Source organism: Microtus ochrogaster, chromosome 15 (genome assembly GCF_000317375.1).
Source record: "Microtus ochrogaster isolate Prairie Vole_2 chromosome 15, MicOch1.0, whole genome shotgun sequence".
Classification (NCBI taxonomy): Eukaryota; Metazoa; Chordata; class Mammalia; order Rodentia; family Cricetidae; genus Microtus; species Microtus ochrogaster.
Window position 1 is genome coordinate 14,735,738 of NC_022017.1, and position 25,985 is coordinate 14,761,722.

General features: G+C 52.4%; 1 long non-coding RNA gene across 2 annotated transcripts in view; it reads right to left on the bottom strand.

The window, feature by feature from the left end:
• The window catches only part of LOC113456742, a 53,728-nt gene that overhangs the window by 3,145 nt on the left and 24,598 nt on the right, over positions 1 to 25,985 (bottom strand). The window contains exon 2 of one of the 2 annotated variants that reach the window (XR_003377489.1): positions 510 to 707. This is a non-coding gene — a long non-coding RNA (uncharacterized LOC113456742). Of the gene's footprint in view, positions 1 to 236; positions 708 to 25,985 lie in introns of both variants that reach the window. The other variant, XR_003377488.1, reaches the window with a different exon arrangement.

The window sequence follows — 25,985 nt, forward strand, 5'->3', positions numbered from 1 at the left end:
ACACACACACACACACACACACACACACACACACACACACACACACAGAGCTTCCCTCTGCTCTCAGGATCCAAGCGTCTTCTCAGCAGCCACCATCAGTCCTCTGGGTTCACATGGCACCCCTCATTTTCCATGCTCCACCTAGGGCACATATGGGCTTCTCCCTCCCACACACCGCACCACGCAGCACCTCCTTGCCTGCCTCCCCCCAGTAGCAGCTCCTCCCTGCTTCTTACCTCAGCCTCCATTTGGAGCTAATCTCTAGTGCCTCCTCCAGGAAGCTTTTCACCCTCAGCTTCCAGACAGAAGAAGGATCCCTCGGTGTGTCCAGGCATCCTGACTCGCAGCATTTGAGACTCAACCCCTCTCTTTGAGGGCCACAGTTGTTCAACTCTCCCCCACTCTCCCAGTGCCCCTCACCACCCATGCCACCGAGTCCTCAAGTTCATGGCTGCCTCTGCCCCCTACGACACAAGCCCAGCAGAACAGAGACAGAGGAACACACATACTCCCAGCCTGTGAACATGCTCTGTCCATGCCGATGGGAGAGATGGAGCAGTCAGTGAGTGTTCTGGCCGCTGAGCCCAGCCTCCTCAGAGCCATGGCCTCTGGGATTCTAGACATGGCCAGGCGGTGTAATCCACCTAAGTGTTCCTGTCCCTCTCCTTCCAGGCACTAGGCTCTTTTGGGGTGGGCAGGCAGTGGTCCTGAAAGACAAAACAAGTGAACTGGAGTCAGTGGGGGTGAGATCCAGGACCCGATTGTGTAGCTTCCCTGTGACTCAGTTTCCTCATTTAAAAAGTGCTATCATCAGTCCTTCCATTTTGCGGGGTGGCTGTGGGAGGCGACAGTGGCACAAGCTTCCCAGGGAGCGGATGCTTCATTCACTGTCTGGCTGGCTTCCTGACACTCCCCATCTCAGACACAGTCTGTTTCATTTTTGCAAAGTTCCGGGAAATTTGGTTTTGGCCCTCTCTAGAGGCCAGACCCAGTGTGTGCATTGCTCTCTCTAGAGGGGTCTTCTGGGGAACACCTGTGCCTTGGCCCCAACCATAGCACCTGCACACTGAGGCCTTGACACCAACACTCCCCCCCTTGAGCCCTAGTCTCCACCTCCCAGGACAGCAACTTCCTGGCCCCAGGAGGCCGTTGTGTAGACGAGATGGCCGACTGAAAAGTATCTTGTCTCAGTGCTGAGCCGCCTGGGCTGGAAGCTTGGAAGATGAAGGTCCCTTTTCAGCCTGGCGGCAGAAAGTGGGCCCCAGGACCTCAGTTGAGCCCTAGGCTCCCCCAGAGTGGCTTCTACAGCCCTGGAAGCCTCAGAGACGCGGACAGCCTAGAAGGGCGGTTTTCAAAATGGCCGCCGCGGCCGCCAAGGTCCTTTCTCCTCCCTAGGCGCCCTGGAAGAGGGAGGGCAGCACGGCCAAGCCACGGTCACTCCTGCAGCCCAGGGGTGCAGCAGAGTAGGCCAGGAGGTGTGGGGAGGAGGGAGTTAGGGTGGGTGGGGGGCAGAGAAGAGCCAGAGAGAGGGGCCGGGAGAGGAACAAAAGGTCCCTTTGTGACACGGGGCAGGGAGAAGAGGGAGCGCATTACCCAATGCCCAGAAGCCATGTTGGTAACAAGAGAACCATTCTCTGCCTTGCTTGGAAAACAACTTGGAGCAGAGAGAGACAGGGAGAGATTTAACCCCATGGGCGCGGGCACAGGGGCCTGAGGCCACTGTGGGAGGCAGGGAGAAGTAGGAGCTGGAGGGGCCTATGGGGTCCAGAGCAGTGGGACTTCCTGTCTCCCAGCCCTCTCTGTAGTCAGAACCAGACTCCCAACATGGCCGTTTGGCCAAATCCCAGCTGCCTCTGGCCTGGGGACGAGCCATAGACGGGCTTCTACCTGCCTAGGCCTGGCCGGATGAGCCATGAGAAGGGCCTTCAAGATCGCCTGCCCTCTGGGGAACCCCCTGATTCCTGACATCTTCTGGGTTCAGGTCCCATGGCTGGTCTACCCAGTTCCAAGGCTACTGCAGGGAAGCTGTCTCTCCTTGACAAAGTGCCTCCCATCTTTGCTCTGTTTTGTCTTATAGGAAGTTCTTCAAACCTAATTGAATTTCTTTATTCCCAGCCCAGCTTTCTCCTGCTGCCCCACCTTCTATGTACTATTCTTGGTGCCCAGGCTTCTAGAACAGGGCAGGGGACACTAAAAGATGCTTTTGCGTCCTCTCCCCCTCCTACCCTTTCTCTTGACCTTCCTCCTCCATTCCCACTCTTTCCTTCACGCCTTCCTCCCTCCCTTCAATTTCCTTCCTCCCTCCCCCCTCCCTTCCCCCCTCCTTCCTAACGTCTTCAAACAATGATGGAACTCGGGCTGTGTCCTCGGCACTGTTCCAGCCCAGGGGCTATAGCCATGGAGAAATGGCCTGCTTTTGCCCTTGCAGTCAATGTTCACGAGAGGGAGATGAACAATAAACCTATAAGCTGACATCAGGGCAAACCAGGAGGGAGGGGGCCATGAGAAACACAATCACTGCAGCTGCAATGGCGTGCGCCCATGATCCCAGGACTCCCAAGGCTGAGCTAGGAGAATCTCAAGTTCTAGACTAGCCTGGGCTACATAGAAAGTGCCAGGCCCTGTCAATAAAAAGGTGGGCAGTGGTGGCGCACGCCTTTAATCCCAGCACTTGGGAGGCAGAGGCAGGTGGATCTCTGTGAGTTCGAGACCAGCCTGGTCTACAAGAGCTAGTTCCAGGACAGGCTCCAAAACCACAGAGAAACCCTGTCTCGAAAGAAAAAAAAAAAAAAGGTGGTGGAGGAGGAGGGTGAGGAGGAGGAAGAGGGGGAGGGAAGAGAGGAAGGGAGCATCACAAAAAGAGTGTGACATCGGACTAAGATTCTGAATGAAAAAAGGAAGATGTGTAGAAGAATGTTCTAGACAGAGAGATCACATGCCAAGGCCCCAAAAGGGAAAGTGTTGCTGAGCTTAGGAGCAGGCAGGGGGCCAATGGGGCAGGAGAGGTCAAACACTGAGGGTCAGGAGCCCAGATGTGAAGGCTAAAGGAAGGGATGATGTCAGGGGTCCACCAAAGCTTGGAACAGGGGGTGGGGAGTGGGGGGTTGATGTAATCTGTGCTGCATTGAGACAAGGACCCTGGCTGTCCATGGGTATGACGTCATGGGGGTCTCAGGCATAGACGCTGGAGACCCCGAAGGACTTTGCTACACCTTTGGGGATTACTTCCACAGGCCCCTCCTTCTTAGGTGACTGCCCCTCTATCATCCAATTCTTGCCGCTAATGTTTGCACAATACCTACTAAGTGCCAGGAGTGGGAACTGTTCCTACTAGGTATGTAAGGTGAACTCCCTGGTCACCAGTGGGTGGGTGACAGGCGCCTGAACAGCACCTCTAGAGGACAAACCTCAACTACAACCTATGCCTTGGCTATATAGCATGAAGATCCTCCTTTGGACTGTTTCTAGGGACAGCCCCCCCACAAGTCCCATCTAGCTGTGATGCCTTCAAAATGGCCCACAAAAGCAGAGTTTGACTGCAGGGCTTCCGCTCAGTCAGGCTGGCCTCTGGCCTCCTGAAGCTTTACGTGCCTGTGTACAGCCACAGCCACTCAATAGATTTGTGGTCCATTAAAATAGAGAATTCAGTCAGGCATTGTGGCACATGCCTTTCATCCCTGCACTCGGGAGGCAGAGGCAGGAGGAGCTGTCCGGGTTCGAGGCCAGCCTGGTCTACGTAAGTTCCAGCACAGCCAGAGCTACATAGGGAGACCTTGCCTCAGAGAGGGGTGGCACGGGGCAGGGGTGGTGTGTGGGGGGGAGGTGGGTCAAGAGACTATGAATTCATTCCTCAGAGGGCAGAGAGAGGTCACTCAGCTGAGGTCAGCGTCACTCAGCAAGTCTACTGGCTGGGCTTGCTGAGACACAGCTGTGGGGCAATCAGGCCAGGCCTGGGCATTCTCAGCAAGACGCAAGGCCCCTGCCATGAGTCAGAGGGCCTGACGCCATAGGTGGTGGCTGCCAGGCAGTGGCACACTGTGGGCCCTTGGGCAGCCCCACGACTTGGCACCCTTGTACCTTGTCCACTTCAAGGCCTTAGGATGGTGTCAAGAGAAAAGCCCGGTGCAGGGAAGGCTGCAGATAGAAACAGGAGAAGGGGTCCAGGTGTGCGGGCGCACACAATTCACAACGCCAACCAGCAGGTGGGCTCCTGCTACAGGCTGTGCAGGGAGCATCGGGAGACAGGCAGAAAAGAGGGAGGACCACGCCAGAAGAAGACCCTAGTCTACATTCTCATGTAAACTCTTCCACTAAGACACACCCTTGAGCAAGTCCTGATCTCGCCGGGTCTTTGTTTTTCTCACCCGTAGACCGAAGACCACGCTGGCGGCTTTCTCGGAGATTGTCCAGTAAAACAATAAACTTCAGGGATGAGCCTGGCTCCTCAGTTAAACCCTGGCCTGGCATATACGGAGCATCACCAAAAGATAATTTAAATAATTAGTTATTAACCTCAGTTTAGTTACAGAGCCTGATGCTCGCACAAATGAGACCAAGTTCCTACTAAAACTCAGTGACCCAGCCAGGCGTGGTGGAGCACACCTTCAGTGCCAGCCAGCACTCTGGAGGTGGAGGCTGACCGGTAGAGCTTTGTGAGCTTGAGGCCAGCCTGGTCTACACAGGATTTTCAGGCCAGTTAGGGCCATAGGGTGAGACACTGTCTCAATAAGTAAATAAATAAGTAAACAAATAATTCAGTGTGGTTTTGATTTTGTTAAAACTCCCATTAGCCCTGTGGCCTCTGCTTCGCTGGGCTATGAGATTCCAGCTTCTGTGGTTTTATCCAGATTCACTGACAGGCCTGACCTCTCCAGGAAGCCAGATTTCCATCACACAGGGAAAGTACCGTTGTTATTCTCATTTTTCAGAAGGAGAAACTGAGTCTCAGAGCAAAGTCTCAGGCAGACAGCTGCTGTGAGGTTAGGGACGGTAACTACCTCAGGCACTTCTCCTACCAACCCAGCTTGGGGGTGGGGTGGGGGGAGGGGGGGCGGTCGTTGGTTCTTCTGGAACAATTCCACTGCTCAGAGGAGTAGCTGGAAGCCTCACAAAGGCTGGGATTGGTCCACTATCCCACAACCAGACAGTGTCCGAGCAGATCCCGAGGAGAGGGAGGAATTCGGAGGGAGCAGGGGTGAGTGGAATGAGGAAGGCCACCGCTGAGGCAGTGACCTGAGCCTGGAGCCCGAGAAGAAAGACACTAGCGAGAATGGGGTGTCCAGGTGGGACGGGCAGCAAGACCCAGAATGGTGGACCTACAAACAGGCAGTAGGGAAGAGCTTAGGGGGTAGCTGGAGCAGGAAGAGGAAGCTAGGGAGACAGAGGCAGCTATGTACGCCCCAGGCCTGTTAAGGGACCTGGCCCCCAGGATGACATCGAGTCTGGGAGTCAGCCACCACCAGGATCACTCTTAACTCACAGGATCAAAGGTTCGACGCAAGCGGGGCAGCCTGCTTGGAGACAACGGATCACGCGGGGCGCGGCCCGTATGGGCCCAGTGCCTTGGTCAATGCCACCCACTTGTCCAGCAGCCCGGGACGGAAGCCTCTAGGCCTTTCCACGCAGTACTGTCGTCAGCCAAGTCACATGGGGGCAGGCAGCAGTGGGGCTATGGCGCCTTCCGGTGGCTTCTCCGCTTCCACCCCGCCCCTCAGGATACCGCTACCACGTTTGGAAAACAACCGAGGAAATCAAGTGGAAACACAAATCCGCCACCCGGTTCCTCCCGTTCCCCCGGGCCAGACACTCCCCACCCCCCCTCCACCCCCTAGCACAGGGAGGCAGAGCCAGCATAGCTTGGTTTGCTTTGGCGAGGCCCCGTGGGCACTGTGGCTCTTTCCCAGAATTCCCAGCAGCTAGGCCTATCACCCAGCCCGTCCTCCTCAGAGGAACTTGGGGCACCTTCCTTCTTCACCCCCAACCGTCTAGACTCGGGAAAATGACCTGCCTGGCTTTTCCCAAAGACAGACAATCACCCTGGTCAGGTCCTTTCTTCTGCAGCTCCGTGCAAACTGGCAAGTGCTGAGGAGGTACCCTCTTGCTTTCCCATGGGCCAGATTGGAGAAGCTGACCCCATTTAGAAGACAGAAATTATGGATGGCAAGAAGGGTCCCCGAGGCCACACATCTCTGGTCAGAAGTCCCTTAGTCCACAAGCACCTGCTTCACTGTTCCCCAGTCTGGCCACCTCACCTTTCCCAGCTTGACCTCCCCTAAACACTTCCAAGTCCCTACTAACTCCATGCCTGCTACTTCCCTTGCCCAAGTCTGGCTCTGGACAGACTCTTGCTCATTCTTCAAGGCTTAGCTCCACTGTCCTCTGCCATGCTCCGGATCTCAGAAGAATTCCACCTGCTGCCCCTTGTGTGTGTGTGCACAGCGTGGATGGTATCAGTGTGCGGCATCTGTGTCCTTACCCTGTGTCTGACCAAGGGCAGGGCCCAGTGGAGGTGGGCAGAGGGCATGAGCAGTGGCGACGGTGGGCAGGATCGAGCTTGGGAGACAAGAACATTCTCGAAAGGTCAACTCACAGTGTGGTGCCCTTCACATACCCTTTAGGGTTCCTTCTTCCTGCTCCGGGCTTAACCACAGTAGTCAGTGTCCCCAACCTCTCCTGGGCCCCAGCTTCCAGGATGCAGTAAGGTTCCTTGCTAAGAAGTTTGTTGGGGTGTGCAGTCGGGGGGAGGGGGGAGGGGAGGCACACTTGTGGATTTTAAGTCCCTTCCTACCAGGGATGCTGTGTGTTTCTTGGAGGGTCCGTCCCAGCACGATCCCTAGTGCTCTGCTGGGGTTGGCCATTTAGAAAGTGGACAGAAGTATCCAGATTTCAGACCAAAACAGAGTCCAAGAAAGAGGGGATCGGAGCCCTCAGAAGGGGTTGGTGGATATGAACAATGGCTTGTGGGAAAAACTGCTGTGGCTGATGACCAGCCATGAGGGTGATGAATTCGAAAGCTTCATGCCTAGATCATTCAAGAACAGTGGGGCCATTGATGTGCAAGGAAGTGGTGGGGACAGGATGGTGACACAGGTTTGGGACATGGATATTTCGGGGCTAGAGGCAACTCTAGACATCCCCTATGAGGGAGTGGCAGGCAGATGAAGAGCAGCCACCTAGTCAGGAAACCTGGGACCAGGGCCTGGGACCAGGGCCCGCAGGTGGCAGGAGGCTAAGGCTGGGGACTCTTCAAGGTCACAGGTGTGAGGTTTGTGCTAAGCTGGTGGAACCCAGAAGGGAATGGCCCTCACTCTCCACCCTCAGGAGTTTGATGTCCTAGAGAGATGGACATGGCCACAGTCCTATCTGGATCTTAGGAGTGCACAAAGGCATGGTGGGGACCCTGGGGAGGAATAAGGGGGACAGGGAGGAGGACAAGAAGCAATAATGCCAACATTGTCCCAAATAACCTCCTCTGTGTCAAGGGCAACCAATGTAAGCCTGGCATGTAGATGGAGTGGCAGGGTGCTTCCCGCCACCCGGGAGGGCTCCTGGCCACTGGCTAGCTTTACCCAAAATAATTACATGGAAACTGTATTCTTTTAAACACTGCTTGGCCCATTAGCTCTAGCCTCTTACTGGCTAACTCTCACATCTTGATTAACCCATTTCTATTAATGAGTGTAGCACCACGAGGTGGTGGCTTACCGGGTAGGATCTTAACCTGTGTCCATCTTGGAGAGGAGAGCTATAGCATCTGGCTCACTGCCTTCTTCCTCCCAGCATTCAGTTCTGTTTACTCTGCCTACCTAATATTTTGTCCTATCAAAGGCCAAGGCAGTTTCTTTATTAACCAATGAAAGTAACACATAGACAGATGATCCTCCTCCATCACTGGCAGCCATCATCCAAGGTCCAAGCCACGCTGTGGTAAGGATGTTAATAGGATAACTGATTCATAAAACCGAGACCTGGAGATTAGAGAGCAGCATGCTGATTTCCTGACATTTGAGAATTACATTGTAATTAGGCGAAAGAACACCTTGTTTAGCGAAAATGCAAATGAAGATTCATTTCAGCACAACTGTCCTTCAAGGAGCAGTGTGAGTGTGCACCATGTGTAGCGTGTGTGTGGTCGTGCATGTCACGTGCAAGCACACGGAAGAGTGGAAAAGAAAATGGTAAGGCAATAGACCTGATGAGGTCAAATGGCGACCTTTGTGGTGCATTTGAATTTTTGCGCTATTTTAGTGGGCTCTTCTATCAGATATATTGCTTAAAAATAAAAGGAGCTGGAGAGATGGCTCAGTGGCTGAGAGTGCTGCCTGCCTTTCCAGAGGCCCTGAGTTCAACAAGCACCCTCGTGAGGCAGCTCACAACTGCCTATAACTCCAGCTTCAAAGGGCCACACACCCTCTATGGCTGCCCCTCTCCACATGCGTATACGTAAATAATAAAATAATATTTTAAAAATCTAAATAAAAAACAGAACCTACAGGACAATAAAGTACTATATTAAAACAAAGTCCAAGCGTTGCCCCTGGTTGATAAATGACTCTGAGAAGGATCAAGCAGACTGGAGGCCGTGTTGGAGCCCAGCCCTTCCGACCAGGACTTTTCCCAGAGACAGGGAGGGAAGGGCAATGCCAGATGTGCTGAGGCCCAGAGACCCATCCTGTTGCAGGCAGGTTGAGGCGTGGGTGGTCTAGAGTCTCTGGTGGCTCTTACTGACTTCAAGCCCTTTGCACTCCCTGTATGCCCCATCCCTTGCTGGCTGGTCGGTTTGTCCCACACATAAGCTAAGGGTAGAATGGGAGAGGCCTGCTCTTCACCCTTGCGCAGTCCAGCGCATCCTGTCCCTAACCCCCCGTCCAGCTCATCCAGTCCCTAACCCCTGTCCAGCGCATGCTGTCCCTAACCCCCTTCCCCTACGTGGTCCTCCAGTGAGCTCACACCACCCCAAGTGTGGGGTGAAGTGTGCCTGAGTCAAAGCTAAAGCTGAAAGTAGGTCAGGGTCTCAGACAGACCAGAGAGGGCTTGCCACCCTGGCTGCCATCTGCTTGTCCCCCTGGAGTAAACAATAAACCAGCAGAGAAGGAGAGCTGGGTACTACACCCTGCAACCCTGGAGGGGCAGCGAGCTGGAGTCAACTTACCCAGCTCAAGAGAGCTACCTGGTCTACTTTGCCCTACCCATCTAAGCTGTGGCTTTCCCTTGGAAACTTGACCCCGTTGAAGGGAGAGTTTCCCATTGTGAGAGTCCGCATCTACCTTTGTTCTCCATCACCCTCGGAGCTGGTTACTAAGCTCCCTCCCACCCGCACACCGCTGCCCAGGGCCCTTCGCCTGACTCCCCTACAGACTTCTTAAATCCGTCAAGCTCACTGGTGAGTCTTGGATTCATGAAGTTGTCAATGTGCTCAGAATCCTCAGTGTCCCCCACTGACCACTAATAGAAGCCCAAACATTCGCCTGGGATTTCCAGTCTGGTCCCAGGCAGGCAGCCACTGTTGTGAGTTGGTATGGAACAGCCCCTTCATGCCTTGGTCTAGGCCACACAGGAAGAGGTGACACTGGGTGCTAGAGAGAGAGAAACCTGGTGGAACAACAGGGAGTTGAGGCTCTGGAACCAGGAGGGAGCTGGGAAACTGAACAATCTACCATTGGCCGCATGCTACCAAGGCTTTGGAGCAGGGATTGGCTGCTGACTTCAACTGGCGGCAAACGCAGAGGCCAGCACAACCTTACCTGTGCTATGAGGAAAGCAGTTTCCCCGCTCTCTAGTCAGTTCCTCAACTCCTTTCCGTCCTTCAAAACTCAGCCCAGACACTACCTCCAGAGGGTTCTTTCCTGTGTCTGTCAAGTTCCCACTCTGACCTGTTACCCGCTAGGCTAAGCCCTCCTGAGACAGAACCCTGCAGGCTTAGGAACCCGCTTTCTAAGTGGGGGCTGCCTCGTTATCTCAGCTGTCATCTTCCCTCCCTCCCTGGCCTCAATTCTTCCCTTCTATTTTGTTTTGTTTTGTTTTGTTTTGAAGCAAGGTTTTCCTCTGTAGCCCAGGCTCCTTTAGAACTGAGCAATCCCCTGCCTCAGCCTCCTGAGTTCTGGGATTACAAGCATGGGCCACCGGGCCCAGCTTTCCCCTCTCTGTCTAAACTAGACTTAGACGGTAGCCTACTACGCTCTCCTCCAAGGGCCATGAGGACACCTGACACGACACCTCCTCTTTTTAAAAAAATGATTCATTTACTTGATTTATTAATGTATATGAGTAATGTTTTGCCTTCATATATGTCTGCACCATATGAATGGCTGGTACCTGTGGAGGCCAGAAGAGGGCATTAAATGCCCTGGAACTGGAGTTACGGAAGGTTGAGAGCCTCCCTGCAGGTGCTAGGAATTGAACCCAGATCTTCTGCAAGAGCAGTAAGTGCTCTAAACCCGAGCTGTCTCTCCAGGTTGTTTTTTGGGTTTTTTTGTTTTGTTTTTTTTTTTTTTTTGAGATAAAATTTCTCTGTATATCCCTGGCTGCCCTGGAACTCACTCTGTAGACGAGGCTGACCTCGAATTCAGAGAACCAGCTGTTTCTGCCCCTCGAGTGCTGGGATTAAAGGCCTGTGCCACCACCGCCTGCCCTCTCTTCCTCCTAATCTAAGGAGGAAGCTTCCTGTCTCCTTCCCTAAACTCCAATCCTTGGTGGGCAATGCTCCCCGTTCTGCAGTCATTACTCCTCCTCTGAAGACTTCCCTGGCAGTTTTTCAGGGTGCTTTATTTTTTCAGATTGTGCTTCCTGAAGGGACACAGACTGTGCCCCCCAAAACCAGTCTCCCTAGCTCCCTAGTAGAAACACACAGTACTCTAAGTGCTCATCAGTGGACTGGGAAGATATGGCCGGTGCTTGCAGACTGTGGCAGATTAGCAGAAGCCCCATTCAGATGGGCCTGTCTATCACAGCGAGCACTCCCCTGAATCCCGGGGTAGGAGATGCATGAGGAGTAAGTCTGATGGGCACGGGCACAGGCTGCATGCTGCTCCATCCGTGCAGCAGAGGAGTAAGTCTGATGGACACAGACTGCATGCTGCTCCATCTGTGTGGCAGAGGAGTAAGTCTGATGGGCACAGACTGCATGCTGCTCCATCCATGCAGCAGAGGAGTATGTCTGATCGGCACAGTCCCAGGCATGCACTGACGTGAGCAGGCGTGTGTATGGGAAGATGAGCCCCCTCTGCACCACAGATAAGATGTAGTGGTCATGCAGTCACCACCGTCTCTGATCCATGAGCAGGCAGAGACAGCGCACCCTGTGTATTTGCACGGACACACCTGCACACAAGTACAGACACCCTGCCTCTGTATCTGTTGCAGGTGTCAGCACGCTGTCCACTGGGGGCCACAGGGATCTCTCAAGGGCCTTTTCTTTTCTCTTAAAGAATTACTGATTTTATAAATGAGGGGGCCACACACGTACAAAGAGAGAAAGACAGAGCGAAAGCAAGCAAGAGCGTATGTGTGCCTTGGCACCTGAGCGCAAGTCAGAGGACAGCTTGGAGTCGGTCTGTTGTTCCATCATGGGGTGTCCCAGGAACTGAACTCAAGTTGTCAGTCTTAGCAACAAGAGTCCTTACCTCTGAGCCATGTCACTGGCTCCTTATACTATTTTTTTTTAAAGATAGGGTCTCATGTAGCCCAGGCTGGCCTCAAACTCCATAAGTAGTCAAGGATGACCTTGAACTTCTGATCTTCCTGTCTCCACACCCCAAGTGCTGGGGTTACAGGTGTGTGTCTCCACACCTGGTTTACACACTTCTGGAGATAAACCCAGGGTTGATGCCCATGAAGCGGGCACTCTACTAACTATGTTATATCTGCAGCCCTCTCAAGGGTCGTGAAATCCCAGAGTAAAGGCTACCTTCATCCACAGCAGTGTCTCACAGCACAAGAGAGGCAGACCCTGCTCTTGTTCTCCCCGTGTCCTCATGTGGTCCCCTTCCACATTCCTATCTTCATCTTCCCATGTCTCTCTTATACATGGGGAATCAGAGAGCGCCCAGGCCTGGGGGAGGGCAGAGCATCTAGACAAGTGGCAGGATGTCAAGGCGACGCGCTCCAGGGGTGGGGGCTGCTCTGGGAGGCTCCTGGTTTATACGGCTACAATGGTTCTGGGTCTGGTCTCTGACACCTCCTTCCTAAAAAGCCGATGATTCTAGGCAGCTCCAGACCTCCCTCTAGCCCAGCTGGCCTCTGGGTAGCAAAGCGGCCGGGCACAGCAGCGCCATAGAGCAGTCACTGTGATGCAGTGGGCTGACAGGTGTCTGCCCTACAGTAAGTGTTCCATAAACATTAGCAGCTGGCCTTATGAGCTAGAGGGGGTGGCATCCAAAGTCCCTGTCTGAGCTAGAGGCTGGGAGGTTCATGACGATGAGCTGGGACAGACAGAGAAGGAGGGGTGGCTCCTGGCCTCTGCATGGACACGCGAGACATGCGCACATGCTCCAAGGTGTACCAGGAAGCAAGCAAAGACAGTGAGTGGCCAAGCCCCGTGGAGGAAGAGAGAATGGTGACGGGCCCTATCTATATGAGAGCAGAGAAATGGGTGGAGCAAGCTCTAGACAGAAGGACCACCTGAACAAATGCCCAGACATTGCTGAGCACCATGGTTGGGGACAGTCACTGTGAAACCCTCAGACTCAAGAAAATCACTACCGCGTAAAGTAGCCCAGAGACAGGTGAGCTAGCCTTGTCCCTGTCCCCCATCACTGTGCACAGGAGCTCCCACCCCACTCAGGAAGTGATGCCCCTTCAAGCTCTGTGCCTTTGTTTACATTGCTTCCTTCCAAAGATGTCACCGCTTCTTAGAAGCACGGGCACCTAGTTTGTTTTGTCTATTATCATCAACAGACAGACCTAAACTAATGGGAAACTCGCACTAGTTGAATGAATGAATGGATGGATGAATGAATGAAGCAACTGTCACATCTCAATGCGGATGAGTCACCTGATGACTGGAGCCAATGGCATGTGACCACACCGCACAACTCAGAGAACATCACCAACACGCAGCAGCAGGCCACCATGAAGCCTAGTTGCCACCGCGGCCACAACCACGCAGAGAGTGACTTTCTCTCCTTGTACCCCTCCCCACCCAGCCACCACCCACGCACACTTTCTCTCTTGCCTGGGGCAGCTGGTGGGAGGGGGCTGGGCCAAACTGGCGACTGGGGGAGGCTGGGAAAGTCCAGGCTGTCTCTCCTGGGGGGGACGGGGGCTGTGTGCTGGGATGCTTACGGGGATGGAGGAAGGGAGGGTCGACAGCCCTTACAGCTGCGGTCCCCTTCCCAGCAGCCTGCCCGGGCACAGAAAGGTCTCTTTGTTCTCTGCCTTTAAAGGCTAAGAGAAACACTTACGCATGGCAAATTAGCCCAAAAATGTATTTCTCTAAAGCACCCGATTGTCTCCCCAGCCTGCAGCTGCAGGGAAGTCCCAGGGAGCTGGGGAGGGGCAGCTTTGGGGTGACCCTGGGGGACAGAGAGAGGAGGTGGGGAAGAGGGGCCGTCTTGCCTTCCTGCCTCTGCTCTCAGACTTCCAGTCACAGAAGGGCACAGCTGGGGAGGGTCTCGGGGTTAGGGAGACAACCCAGCCTTGTATTACAGAGAGGGAAACTGAGGCTGAGAGAAGTCATACTGCGGTGGGGAGCATTGACCTGTGGCAGGAGAGTTCCCTTGGACTGTTCTCTCTGCTTTGTCCTCACTTGGGCCAAGAGGTTCCCGGACCCCATGATCAGCCAAGTCAGCTGCCCTAGGTACGGAAGAAAAAGGAGCCTGCTCATTTGGCTTATCCTCTGCCCACTCAGGGTCAGAAGGGGGACGAGGCCACACCTACCATGGCTACTCCTGAGCCTGGAGTTGCTCTCAGACACCTGAAGGCTGACAGAGGCCGAGGTTGAGTCCACAGAGGGAACCCTCCCTAGGGGCGGCAGGAAGGTCACCTTGGTCAATGTACGAGCAAGTCAGGTAAGGAGAAAGTTCCAGAATTCCACACAGTATACTCCTGGAACCAGCTCTCTGTGGACCCTGCCAGCACAACTAGGTTCCCAAAGATGAAGAGGGCATAGTTGTGTCCCCAGCGAGCTCACAGTCCTATGAGGGAGACAGACAAGAAATGGTAACAAAAGTGTCCCACTGGGAGAAACCCCATAGACAGACCCAAACCAAGCTCCCCAAATCCAGGGAAGCCTATATGGAGATCTTTCCCAAAGAGGGGTTCAGGCCTTGAGACTAAGAGGAGGAGGAGGACCATGACAAGGTGGCTCCCGACAACCACTTTATGACAACCACCTCAGACCCTGATTCTGTAGGATCCATAGATCATTTCTGAGCCCAGCCTGTGGTGGACAGACAAGACAGACCGCATCCTGGGGTGGAGGTGGGGGCTCATCCACCTGCTGGGTGACATGAGTTTCATGTGGGAAACTGCTCAGATGGCACAAACTGCCCCCAAGGAAGGTTCAGCTCTGTGAGATGAGCAGATTCTTCTTGTAGACCAGGCTGGCCTCGAACTCACAGAGATCCTCCTGCCTCTGCTTCTCAGAGCTAGAATTAAAGGTATGCACCACCACTGTCCAGCATGTGTAGTTTATTTTTATTTTATTTTATTTTTGCCTCAGGGTCTCTCTATGAAGTCTTGGCTAGCCTGTGATTCGCTATGGAGACCAGGCTGGCCTCAAACTCAAAGAGATCTGCCTTTACGTCCCAAATGCAAAGATTAAAGGTGTGTGCCACCACACAGACTTGTAAGTGTAATATTTAAAAGCTAAAGAGCATGTGTGAGTGTGCAAATGAGTATGAATGAGCGGATGTGTATCTGAGTGTCCTGTGGTTGCATGCAAGTGTGTGAGGTTGTGCACCTATACCTCTGTGTGTGTGCTATGGTTGTATATGACTGTGTGCTCCCCTGTGGGTGTTCATGCCTGTGAATGCGTAAGCACACACTCAGGTGACTAGTGCACACACTTGCATTTGAGCGTGTACATGTCAGTGAATTTTGGGCATGTGTTTGTTGTGTCTACTAGGTGTATATGTGTGTCTCAATATATAAGTGCAACTAGATGCTTGCACAGTGTCGAGTTTCTGAATGGGAGTGGCCGGAAAATGTATGTGGAATATTCATGCTGGGGGTACACGGGTGAGTGTGGTGTGAGTGTGTACACGTGTGTGGCCATGGAGAGACCCCCTCAGGAATGCTCCTCAGGAAGGGAACCCAGCTGAGCCTCTAGGTGTCAAGGGTATGAAGGAGCCAAGCTGCCTGGGCAATGTCCTCTTGGGTGGCTGCGGAGACCATGAAGAAGTACAGGGGACTGGTCTGCTAGGGGTGAACCCTCACTCGACATGTTATTCCCTGGCTCAAGGTGACACCAGCAGTTGAGCCAAATCCTGAGTGGTGCATGGCCCCCTCTTCCAAAGTCTAGATTCTCACCTCCAGCAGAAGCCAGAGCTATTACACAAGACTGATGGACCCCGTCATAGGCACACCCTGCTGGGTGCCTGGGCTCCTCGGGCAGACTCTAAAATACCACCCCTCGCCTCTCTCACACCTTGCCTGCTCAGGAATCCTCAGTTAGCCACCAAGGGTCTAACTTCACTGGGCCCTCCCTTTCCTCCCTAGGCGCCCCATAAGGTGTTTCTCATAGGCAGAGAGTGCAGTCCTGGAGTGGGGAGCTGAGACGAGGGGAAACTTCTCCGTGATCCCTCTATAAAACAGCAGAGAAATTGATGCCAGGCTGCCCCTGTTCCTAGCAGCGTGACTCACACAGCCAAATGATGGATCAACCCAGGGACCATGGACAGCCAATGGGCAAACAGATAGTATTCAGTGCCATGAAGGACATCGTATTGTTCACCATAAAAGGGAGGCAGGGAGGCCAGGTGATGATGGGTCAGCAGGTGAAATTGCTTGCCATTCAATCCTGACCACCTGAGTTCCATCCCTGGGACCCGAAGAAAGGAGGCAAGAGAGAATCAGCTTCACAGATTTGTCTGCCAACCTCCACGTGAGCACCAGGGTGACCATGCCCACATACACACATCATGCACATGCTATGACATGGATGACCCTTGAAGACATGTGTTAAGTGAAAGAAGCCAGAAACAAAAAGACTCCACTTAAATAAGGTACCTGGAGTGGGCAAGGTGAGAGGCAGAGAGGAGAGCGGTGGTTACCAGGGAGGTGAGGGGAGCTCAGAGAGTTAGCACCTGAGAGGCACAAAAATTTCAATTTTGAAAGATGCGAGAGCCGGGAGGAGGTACAGCGTATGTTTAATCCCAGCACTAGGGAGGCAGAGGCAGGCAGATCTCTGTGAGTTCGAGACCAGCCTGCTCTACAGAATGAGTTCCAGGATAGCCAGGACTACACAGAGAAACCCTGACTTGAAAAGATGAGAGAGTTGTGGAAATGGAGGTGGTTACAGTTGCACGGTGTGAACACAACTAATGCTACTGAACACCCAAACAAGGTTGAGATGGTTACCTGAATATTATGGGTACGTTTTATACATGTACAACCACACTCAAGTGCGAGTTGGGTTTTGTTGTTTTGTTTTGTGTGTGCGTGCGTGCATGTGTGTGTATGTGCGCGCGGGTGGATGCTGGGGATTGAATCCAGGATCTCATGCATGCTAAACTGCATCTTCAGTCTCTGAAACATTTCTGGAGAGACACCAAACCGAGACAGTTTTATAAGAAAATCACTTCATGGTTTTGTTTTGTTTAAGACAGGGTCCCATGTGGTCCTTAGCTGGCTTCAAAGTCACATGTATCAGAGGATGACCTTAAATTTCAGATCACCCAGCCTCCCCTCCAGAGTGCCGTAATTATGTCATGCCATCACACCCGCTGTGTGTAGAGCAGGGAACCGAGGCCAGGGCGTCCTGCATGCTAGGTAAGCATTCTGTAGACTGAGTTATAATGTAGCGCAGTTCTATAGATTTAGGAAAGCGCCCTTGCCTTGTAACCTGTTGTGACAGAGGGAACAACTTTGACAGGTGTCACATCCCAGGATCCTACTGTCCCACGCCCGCACGTGTGCAGGCAGAGTGTGGTATGGTACCTGTACCAATGACTATGTGATTGGGTCCCCTGCGGGGCAGTTTCTTCCCCTCACTCCACTCCCATGACAGCCCAGAATCTTCAGAAAAGCCCAAGGCCCCCCAAGGGGACACCAAATGGTCAAGTGGGGTCCAGACAGCCTTGCTCTTCTTCCCCTTTTCACTTTTACTGTCACTATCTTAAGGCTTCTTCTCTGAAAATGTGTAATACAGAACTCAGATTTAAGTTATAAATGGAGAAATGGCTCTGGCTTGGGACGCAAGCAGACCTAAGAAGGTTCTCTGGGATGCTCTCTGTCCAGCCTCTGGGACACACGCCAACTGCAGCGATGGCTTCAGTCACCAAACTGGCACCTGGGGGCTGGTGCATGGCTCAGTGGCGGGGATTGCTCCTAGCGTGTGTGAGTTCAACCCTCAGCACCACCGCAAACCAAAAAGCTGGCATCTGACTTGTTTTTTCATTTACTGATTATTTTTGGATGGGGGTGCTTCACCTGCATGTGCATCCACATGCTACATACATGCTTGGTGCCTGCGAAGGCTGTAAGAGGTTGTTGGGTCCGCTGGAACTGGAGTTACAGGGGGTTGTGAGATGTCATCTGGGATATCTCTCCAGCCCCGGGGCATCTGATTCTTGTTCTCTACGCTCAGGAGGTAAATAGCTCCAGCTAGTGAGGACTCTGCATTCTGGGGTCTCTGTGCTTCACATTCTTACCAAGAAGGCTCACAGTGGGGCAAATCTGAGAAAGTAGCTCAGGCCATTGCAGGACATACATGTGGTCTCATTTGACAGGCAGGAGCTGCGAGCCTTGCGTCCTCACAGGCCCTTTCCAGATTAGCTTGATGCAGAGAGACCCATTAGCTGGTACCAGGGCTAGAAGATACCAGAACCAGGGCTCAGTCCCACCGAATCTAACCAAAAACTGTGCTATTTTCCACTGGTTTCTCCTTGCAGGGACCTTATTCTTCCTCGAGGAAACACTCCTCAGAACCACCACACCAAACATCAGCACATCTGGGCACAAACTCCAGCCCGGTCTATTCCTCCGCATCTAAATCTCAAAGTCAGTAACGCCAGGAAACCTTCCTTGGTCCTTTCCCTAGCTGGGCAACCTGTGATCCCGGGCCTTCCCCTGCTAGGGGCTCTCCCAGCAGAGCAGTGGCTCCCCCAGCAGCGAACAGGCCTGTGTGGGATTCCCCTCTGTGGGCTGGATGCTCAGCAAAGACTCAGTGTACCATAGACAGCCAGCCGGAGAGGGTACGCATGAGAGGCTTAGGAGGCCCCGTGATCCCTTTGGGCCCTGACATGGTGTGTATGCTGACCCTCATAACAGAAGTCTAAAGTCCAGGAGATGAGCATGGAGAAAAGAAGACAACAGTGACCAGAGCAGGTTTCCTCGCCCACTTAGCCCCTGAATAGAGGCAGCAGGATAGAACCAGAAAAGCCTGACAGTAGAGTCAGGGGAGTCTGAGGGAGGAGGGGCAGAAGCAGAAGTCATCCATCTCATCCCAGATGTCTCTTCATATATATATATATATACACACACACACACACACACACACACACAGGATCTCTTGTAGCCCAGGCTAGCCTCAAACTTCCTATGTAGTAAAAAATGATCTTGATTCTGATCCTCCTGCCTCTACCTGCCAAGTCTAAGCATTACAGGTGTATACCATCATGCCTGGTTTCATGCTGGGGATCCAATCCAGGTTTTGGGGGACCCCACCACGCTCCATGTCTTCACATTGGACCCATCTCTGCTTGCTTTGGTCACATGCCTGTAACCAACGTTTGCTTGGATGGTATAGGAGAAAGGGATGTGGCACATAGGGCTGTGACTGACCTCTGACCTAACGGTCACCCTGCCCAGCCACCTCTAAGCTTGTCCTTGCTAGGCCTTGGGGCTATTTCTGATCTTGGAGCATCTCCAACTACCAGTAAGTCATCACGGGTTCTCAGCTGACAGGTTATGCAAGGTTCAGGCACTGGTCATGTGGGATGGCCGGGACCCTTGTGGGACCCTACGTGCTGAAGAGGCAGCACACACAGCTCACAATGACGGATAGAGGAGGCATCAACATGCTTCCATGCTGACCTACCCACGTCACACTTATGCCCCCAACACTAGTTCAGCCACCATCACGCAGACTTAGGAGCAGCCCCACGGGGACATCTTCCTGACAGGCAACTTTCTACCAGCATATCCTGCACATGGTCAGGGGCTCCTCAACTTCTCTTCTTTTCCTGGCCCGACCTCTTCTACCCCACCCTCCCCAGTCTCTCTGCATTAACCATGTTTCCCAACCCCCAAGCGTCTCTCCACAGACGCAGCTCCAGACAGGGTCCTGACCCACATCACAGCTGAGTCCTGGCCCCAGGCCAGCCACAGACAGAGCCCTTGACACTGGCTATAGATTGTCTATCAAAGCTGGGTGATTGCCAGAGGCCTTTACCCAGCCTGACCCTGGTCCTGACCCCAGCCTGCAGCCTGACCTTAAACCCAAAATGAACACTTTACCAGCCTTGATCTTGGTGACAGACATGAACCCTAATCCTAAGTCAAAAATGAGCACTTTCCTTGGTCATAGACTAAGCCTCAAGCCCAGCCTGAACCATTATCCTCCCTCGAGAATGAATACTCACCCTGTCTCTGACAGTCTGTCTACTGAGCCCTTTTCCATAACCTACATCACCCTGATCCTTGGCCTGGACAGGACCCTTATCCTGAGTCTGGATCTTGAGTAAATTCTGACTTTCTCCTACACTGAATTTTCCCCCCATCTACATACTGAGCCCTGACCCTAGCTAGACCTATTCTTGGTCATGATCCTAAGCCCTCACCATGATGCTAGTAAGAGTCCTGGTCCTAGCTACGATCTGAGCCATGATCCTTACCTCTGACTGACTAAACTCCAATCCTGACGCTAGACTGAGCTGTGATCTTAGGCTGAGCTCTGAATAGCCGTAACCTGAGTCCGAGTCCTCATTCTGGCTATATATGGTCTTTACTCTAATTCTAAAAAACTGGGTTCCGTTTCGAGCATCACATAAACCCCCACCCTGTGAAAAATATACTCAACCATTCCCTGGACAGCAAGCTCCTAGCCAAGGAGGATCTCGGAGGATCTTGAACTTTCCACAGGTCCACATGTGGCCTTGAAAGGACAGTGGGGACAACTGTTCACACTTTGCAGGTAAAGAGTGGGGATCTCAGAGAGCCTTGGTTTCCCCAGTGTCTGGGTTAGTCAAAGACAGAGTTTGCACCGTCATAGCGATGGGCTGGTCCAGGCAGGGGACTACAGATGTTACAGAGAAGGACATGAGCAGTGGCAGGGAGAAGTCCACAGCCTCAGAGACTCCTCCAGCTCAGACAGGTCCAGGGGCTTCATGGCTCCTTCAGGAACCTTGAATTCACACATCTAGATAAGCCCAGGCCGGAGGCTGACACCCGAAGAGAGAGAGACAGGCTCAGGAGCCACCTCGCAGCCTGTGACTGAGCTGGATGGGCCCATGGCTCCCCCTCTCATGTTCAGGTGCCTTTCTTTCCCGGCCCCTCACATCTCTCAGAGGCCCAGGTGGGAGATGAGGCCCCAGAGCCAAGCTGGCATTTGGTCTTATCGTTCCGGGGGCAGCTCATGACTCTGTCTAGCATGCGTTTTCCCTCTGCCCAGGCTCAGCAGTACAGCCCAGGACTAGGGAGAGCACCCTTCTAAGTCCAGAAGGCCAGGAAGCCTGTCACCTCTAGCACTGCCCATTTCACAGACCTCAGACCCAGAGAACAGAGAGGCACAGCCAGCTGCCCCGGCAGCGCAGGCTGGCAGGGCCACATCGGAATGCAGACCCCAGCCCTGGCACTAGCTCCACTCCAGCTGCCTCAGGAGGACTGGCGGATGGTGGGGGAACCTGGTGCCAGGCAGCAGAGGCTAGGGTGGGGGAGACTGGCTGACCCCTCACACCACCCCCTCCAAGGCACCCCTGCCTGGCTCCATGTGGCCCTGCTGCCCAGCTGCCAGGACATCCGCCCAGGCCCAGATATCAATCCACACCAGGGCACTTGCTCGACTTTCTTTGCCATTCTCTTCCCTCCCCAGCTCTCTCTTCTCTCTCTCTCTCTCTCTCTCTCTCTCTCTCTCTCTCTCTCTCTCTCTCTCAACATGTCATTACAGTAGAAACAAAAAGCGCGGGGACAATGCGGGCATTGACAGCGCCCCCTCCTGCCCCTCCCCCTTCAGTGCGTGCCAGCACTCTTTCCACCCGCCCAGGGCTGGAACCACTGCCAAAGGAGCCCTGCTCATAAACAAGAGGAACCAGATAAACCAGGAACACAATAGAGGGATTTGTTGCACTCAGAATGGTGGGAACAATGTCAACGTCGCGCGCAGCTGCTTCTAAGTCCCCACCCCACCAAGTCCTGCCAAGTAGCCCCTCGCCCCCAGCCCCTCTGATTTATGAAAGGTCAGAGGGCACCATGGCTAAAGGGCCCCTTCCTTGCATCCCTCGTTAACCCTTCGGAGACAATGGTCCCTTCTCTAAGAGGTGGCGCCTGGGGGCGGGTGTCATACACAGCACTTCCTGGAGCATCCTAGGGCCGGCTGGTGGCAGAGTATAATATAGCGAGGCATGGGCTCCAAGATGCCTTTGGGGCAAGCTTCATCCTTTCCCAAGTGACAGTCTCATCGAAGGAAGTCTTGCTAGTGACCCCATATTGGGTTGAAAAGACGGCACCTGACATTGCTATTCCACTGTGCCCTTGGGGGCAACAGCCATTGCTGATGCCCACTGTGTACTAAGGCCCTTGCTAGATGCAGGAGGAGTGAGGAAGGGTGAGCTAGAGTCCCTAAGCTGGGAGGAGACAGATTGTGAGTAAGTGGAAGCCCAGGGAAGTTGGCCTGGCACCACTGGCACTGGACAGGGAATAGGGAGGGTGGCAGGGCAGAATTCCAGGGCAGGTGATGCCTGAAGAGAGGTGGCAGGAGTTGGAGCAAAGTCACCAGTTCCTAATGCCTCCCTGCTCCACTCCGTAGGGGCCGGAGAAGTCCCCATGATTAGGGAGACAGGGGCCCTCGCGGTCACCTCACAGGGTGCTTAGGAACACTGAACGAACGGTCACAATCAAGGCATGTGATGGTGCTCTGTGTGTCATGGCTACTGCTGTGTAGTTTCACTGCCATCCTGTCCTCCTCAAGATCCCCATGGCCGACCTGAGGCTCCCCTAACAATGCTCCTGACCTGATCACAACCCAGACCTTACCTTAGCTGGGATCCCTCTCCCACTCAACTACTTTGGGTTGTGTGGAGCGGGGAGAACCCCTGAAACCAAGAATCCCCGACTGGGGAAGAGAGGAATGCTGAGGACGGCAGAGGCCCAAGCAGACTTGAGACTTTCTGAAAATATCCATATTTTAGCCCCTTTGTATTGAAGCTCCAGCCCACACTGGAGGAAGGTCAATCTCTTTCCACCTCTACCAAGAAGGGGCCCTTTGACAACGCCACCCCTCCGTCTCCCATGCAGCACCCCTTCCCCAATCCTGTATGGATTCTGTGGTCTCCGCTTTCACACCACAGGTGGGATGTCTGTTCTCCCTTCCATCAGCCTGAATGAAGAAGCCAGTGTGGCAAGACAAGAAAGAAGAAAAAGCAGCCAAGTGGAAAGGGCGAAGGACGACGCTCTTCACAGTCACATGGAAAATCCTCAACAAATGACTCACAAAAACTGTATAATTAATAAGTCAGTTTAGTGCTAGGTAGTGGCACACACCTTTAACTCCAGCACTTGGGATGGGGAGGCAGAGGCAGGTGGATCTGTGAGTTTGAGGCTAGCCTGGTCTACAGAGTGAGTTCCAGAGCAACCCTGTCTTGAAAAAACAGAAAATAGAAAAAGAAATATATATATATAAAGAAATATATATAAGTCTTAAACAATATCACCAAATAAGAAGTTCGGGAAATCGGGGCTGTATTTTTTAAATCTAGTTTACAGTGACCCAGAATGGAGGAAAGGAGGTGCTGAGCCAAACAGTGATGTGCTTATCTAGAGACCGGAAACAGAAGATGAAGAGAGCTGCACACAAACACTATCTGATCCATGATAAGTTTATTTTAGACAAGAGTGTGAGGTAGCAATTTTGACACCATCTTACTCTGCATTAAGATTGAACAAATGGAGGGCCAACAAGATGGCTCATGGGATCAAGGTGCTTGCCGCTAAGCCTGGTGACCTGAGCTTGATCCCCAGAACCTGTGTGGTGGAAGGGAGGAGGCAGCTCCTCAAGTTGTTCTCTGACCTCTGCACTTGTGCACACCGATTCACAGTAATAAATAAACTGGAAAGCTGGACAAATGGCTAAACTCTCGCTATAAACAGCGAAGGGTAGGCAGCGAGTTAGAAATGGGCAGAGGAGAGAGGCCTGTGGAAGGAGCCGCTTCCCTCTTCTTGAGTGCACATAGCAATCTACCTCCCACACCTATGAAAGCAGGGTCTTTGCAGGAGAGAAACCCGGCTTGTACCATCTTAACTACAGCTGGTTCACATCACCACTAAGCATGACGGTTATCACACACTGCCAAAGACCATGCAATGACCCCAAGACCCTAAGACCATGGCCACACAATCTGTCTTGGTGGTGTTCTTCCACCAAATCCATGCAAAGAGGAAAAAAAACCACAGGAAAATAATAAGGATCAAGGCACAAAGTGTTCCATTCTTCAAACACGTCAAAGTCACAATACACAAGAGAAGACGCTGGAGGAACTGTCAGCATCTCGGGGACGCTTGGAGGGGACGAAGGAGATGCAACAACTGAATGTGGTGTTGAGTCTGGGCTGGAGCCCTTGAGAGAGGGAGAGAGGAGGAAGGGAGGGAAGAACGGAGGGCACTCATGGGAAAACTAAGGATATCTGAAGTCAGTAATTCATTCACTTAATAGTTTCTGCACCATATTGATTCCCTCCCTCCCTTCATCCCTCCCTTCATCCCTCCCTTCATCCCTCCCTTCATCCTTCTCTCCATCTCTCTCCCCATCCCTCCCTTCAACCTTTGTTGTTGGTGGTGGTTTTGGTTTTTAGAGACAGGGTTTCTCTGTACCTTTGTAGTCTGTCCTGGAACTCACTCTGCAGACCAGGCTGACCTTGAACTTACAGAGATCACCTGCCTCTGCCTCCCGAGTTCTGGGATTAAAGCCACCACTGCCCGGCTACTTCCCACCTTTTTAAAGATAGGGTCTTATGTAGCCCAGGTTGGCCTTAAATTTACTTTAGCGTTAAGAAGACCTTGAACTACTGGTCCTCCTACCTCCACCTCCTGAGTTAGGGGCCAACCTAGTCTATAAAGTGAGTTTCAGGTCAGGGCTACAAAGTAAGACCCTGTCTTTTTTTTTTATAATGATTCAATTTCATTTTTTATTTTTTTTTTATATTTATTTATTTATTTATTTATTTATTTATTTATTTTTGGTTTTTCGAGACAGGGTTTCTCTGTGGTTTTGGAGCCTGTCCTGGAACTAGCTCTTGTAGACCAGGCTGGTCTCGAACTCACAGAGATCCGCCTGCCTCTGCCTCCCGAGTGCTGGGATTAAAGGCGTGCGCCACCAGCGCCCGGCAAGACCCTGTCTTGGGTGTTTATGGGGAAACTGTTAGCATCATAGAAATCTGGGTAAAGGATTTTTCTGGAATTTTTTTGAGTGTCCTTAAAAGCTTTCTGTACTTTAAATGTTTTGCCAAACTAAAACATAAAATCAAGACAACTAACCAACTAAAACAGCCTTAAAATATGAACTGGGTGGGTGAGAAAGATGGTTCAGTGGGCAGAAGAACTTGCCACCGAGTCTGGTGATTTGGGTTTGTTCTCTGGGGCCTACATAATAGAAAGAGAACTGACTCCCATCAGTTGTCTTATAAGGTCCACACACACACCGCATCATACACACACATGAACAATTTTTTAAGGCAAAGGTTTATGAATAAATTTAACAGACGATGTGAGGGCCTATTTGTGAATCCTATACAATATTGCAGAGAGACATTAAACAAAAATCCATTGCCAAGGTCTGTTACGTTCACAGAGGAAAAGACTCCATATTGGTGAGGTATCAGTTTCCTAAAACTGTTTGACAGACTTAAGCCAATTCCAGTCCCAATAAAAAACCAGCAAGGGGTCAGAGATATGGCTCAATGGGTAGAGCACTTACCATGCGAGCTTGACAGCCTCTCGTCCCGAGAGATGGGGACTGAGACACAACAACCCCTGGAAGCTCAAGCGCTAGCCAGCGCAGTATTGGCAGTGGCAAACAAGACAGAAGGCAAGAACCTGAGGTCATCCTCCGACCTCCACACACACGGACTTATACCACCTGATCACGTGACTGGCAAAGCTATCCATCATATCAATATAGTACTCCATCAAAAAATTATGTCTTGGGCATGGTGGCATATCTCTTTAATCCCAGCACTTGGGAGGCAGAGGCAGGCAGATCTCTGAGTTCAAGGCCGGCCTGGTCTACAGAATGAGTTCCAGGACAGCCAGGATGACACGGAGAAACCCTGTCTTGAGAAACAAAACAAAAATGCAGATCAATGGACAAACGGTGCCTAAGAATAAACTCACATAGTCAATTAATTTTCAACATATGGACAGAAGACAAAGCCGGGACAGTAAGAGGCTCAGCAGGGTGCTTGCCACCAAACCTGATGACTGGAGTTCGATTCCCCAGAACCCTCGTGGTGTAAGGAGAGAACTGACTACCACATGCTGTCCTCTTACCTCTGGACATGCGCTTTGGCACAGATGTGCCCAAACACATACATCTGTACACAAACATACACTCAATAAATAAATAAATAAAAGTACTATGTTGGTTGGTTTTTTGTCAACTTGCCACAAGCCACAGA